The sequence below is a fragment of the Silene latifolia genome, chromosome X, assembly GCF_048544455.1.
Source record: "Silene latifolia isolate original U9 population chromosome X, ASM4854445v1, whole genome shotgun sequence".
Lineage (NCBI taxonomy): Eukaryota > Viridiplantae > Streptophyta > Magnoliopsida > Caryophyllales > Caryophyllaceae > Silene > Silene latifolia.
The window spans coordinates 237,380,153-237,383,253 of NC_133537.1; the positions used below are offsets into that span (position 1 = coordinate 237,380,153).

The 3,101-nt window shown below is 37.1% G+C and overlaps 1 non-coding gene across 1 annotated transcript; it reads left to right on the plus strand.

Annotated features, from left to right (window-relative positions):
* The first annotated feature begins 1,162 nt into the window (after positions 1 to 1,162).
* On the plus strand, positions 1,163 to 1,269 carry LOC141624658 (small nucleolar RNA R71). The gene has a single exon (XR_012534464.1). It is a non-coding gene; the product is annotated as a small nucleolar RNA R71 (small nucleolar RNA).
* The last annotated feature ends 1,832 nt before the right edge of the window (positions 1,270 to 3,101 follow it).

The following is a 3,101-nucleotide window of genomic DNA, read 5'->3' on the forward strand; positions in this document are numbered from 1 at the left end:
GGCCGGAACGTGATTGATCAATTCCGTAAATGGAATTGAGACTTCTAAATTCTTCACAATCTCCATGAATTTTCCAAGTTGGTCATCAAACTTAGGCTTAGCTTGACGACTCGGGAATGGAAGTCTAATCACAATAGGCTCCTTTTCTTTGGCCTTTTCTTCATTCTTCTTTGAAACTTCTTGATTGGTGGGTTCTTCTTCTTTAGAGTTTTCAACAACTCTTTTCTTGTCACTAGCATTCACAACATCTTCATCAACGGGCTTCTTCGGCCCTTCATATCTTGTACCACTCCTCAAATGGATGGCACTCACCGATTCTTGTCTTGGGGGATTACCTTGAGGTGGTAATTGCCCCTTTTGTCTTTGTGAACTTGAAGATGCTAATTGAGACATTTGGGTCTCCAACATCTTTTTGTGAGCTAGTATGTTGTTAATGGTGATGTCTTTTGCTTGGCTATCCTTTTGCATTTGAGTGAAAAATTCTTGTTGGTTCTTTTGCATTTGGAGGACCGCTTTTTGAACATCAAAACCTTGGTCATTTGATTGAGTGTATGGAGTTTTATTTTGGAAACCTTGGTTTTGGTTATAAAAGGGTTTTTGATTTTGGTTTCTCATTGGAGGTGGGGTGTATGTTGGTTGAGGGTTTTGAACATTTTGGCTTTTGTATGAGAGATTTGGATGGAATTTGGTGTTTTCATTATAATAGTTGGAATAAGGGGTGCCACTCTTGTGTGCTTGAAAAGCATTCACTTGCTCACTTGTTCCCTTACATTCACTTTGGTCATGTCCCAAAGTTCCACAATTCTCACATATTCCACTTGGAATTGATGAAGATGCCACCATGGAATTAACATGTTGCGTTGGTGATTTTGAGGCTTCTTCAAGTTTAGCCATAGCCTTGTCAAACTTCAAATTAATGGTATCAATATGAGCACTACGTTGAGCACCCAATTGAGTAATAGAGTCCACTTCATGCTTTCCTCCTCTAGTAGCCTTCCGAGATCTACTATATTGTGAGTTATGGACCGCCATTTCCTCAATCTTGTTCCATGTTTGATTATCGTCAACTTCGGTGAACATACCATTTGATCCCATGTTGAGAATGTTTCGGGAGTCTTCATAAAGACCATTCCAAAATTGTTGTACCAAGAACCACTCGCTAAGTCCATGATGAGGACATGAGCGACAAGTTCCTTTGAATCACTCCCAAGCTTCATACAAAGATTCTTCGTCCCTTTGTTTAAACCCCGTGATTTGGGCTCTTAGCATGTTAGTCTTTTCCGGAGGGTAGAACTTTTTGTAGAAAGCAAGAGCCAATTTCTTCCAAGAGTCAATACCAAGAGTAGCCTTATCAAGGCTCTTTAACCAATGTTTCGTGGTACCAATCAAAGAAAAAGGAAATAAGACCCATCGAATTTGCTCTTGAGTCACTCCGGTTTGTGAAATCGCATCACAATAGTCACAAAAGGTCTCCATATGAGAATGAGGGTCTTCACTAGGCATCCCCCCAAATTGGCTTCTTTCGACTAATTGGATAAATGCGGATTTTGCAATGAAATTTCCGGTCAAGTGTTGTGGTGTGGGAGTACCATTGGGTAGGTTCTCCTCGGTTGGTACGGAATGTGATGAAAATTTAGGCATTGTGGGTTGATTTTGTGGTGGGTTTTGTGTTGGGTTCTCCTCTCCTTCTCTTGAAAAAGGTTTGATGAACTCAATATTGTTTGGTTGAATATCCACAATCTCACCAATACCTCTCAAAGTATTTCTAGCAAGTCTTCTATTGGTTGTCAAAGTTCTTTCAATTTCGTGATCAATGGGTAACAAGTTACCTTGTGATCTTCTAGACATGCAAAATATCAAAAAACTTAAAAAACAATTAGAACAAACCTTGAGGAGATTTACTTCCCCAAGGCAAAGAAAGACACAACTAAGAACAATCAAAGAAAATCAAATCAAGTTAACATCGTCCCTGGCAACGGCGCCATTTTTGGTCGGACTATCATTTCCGGTTACTTGTTGTTAGGAGTACCTAGACCAAAACAATATTTATAACTTCACAAACTAATCTACTATTAGTAAAGAGGTAAGTAAAGGTCGGATCCCAAGGGACGGGTATTGATGTAGGATTTTCGATTGCAAGTAGTGGTGTCTAAGGGTGTCACAATTTGGGTTGAGATAAGAAGATCACTAAACTAAATAACAATGTAAATAAACAAGCAAGATGATTAAAATTAGATGTAAACAATTGATTAAAAGCACAAGGGTGTCATGGGTTCATAGGGGATTCATGGGAATTCATCATACAAAAATATTCTCAAATTATAAGCAAGCAATTATTATTGTGATAGGATCGAGTTGGTTTATATCTTACAATCCTAGGAAGGTTTGGGTCCCGGAGCCGAATCGATTAGCTTGTACAACACCTACAAGTCGACTTAATCCTCCCTACTCAACTATATGCATGGTATAATGAGACTCGAGTTGGTTTATGCCTTACAAGTCTCATTGAAAAGGTAAGTGATGGGTAAAAAATGCAAGGATTCATAGGCTCGCATTTCATCAAACATAACATGTGCATAAGTTGAGATCACAACAAGGAAGCAAATAAATTATGTGAACATATTAGATTAAGCATGAATCATCCCCCATGTTGGTTTCCCCTAATTCCCCATTAACCCTAGCTAAGGAAACTACTCACTCATTATCAAGTTTAACATGCTAACAAGGTTGTCAAATATATTAACAAAGCAAAACATGATGAATGAATGGAAAATGATTAACAATAATTAAAACAAGGGTTAAGAGAATTATACCTAATGATTATTCCAAAATAATAAGCAAAGAATAATAGAAGTACTTGATGATTGATGGAAGGTTGTCAATCTCCCAATAATACCCAAATAATCTTCAATTACCCAAAATAAATGATGAACAATAGAGAAATTAAGGAAATGAGATTTGTATTAATGCTTAATTAAAAATTGATTACAAGATTAAAATGAGATTAGGAAGAACATAAATAATATTAAGGATTGATGATAATCTAATTAGTACAATGGGGTATATATAGTGAGGATTAGGTACATAAATTAGGGTTACTA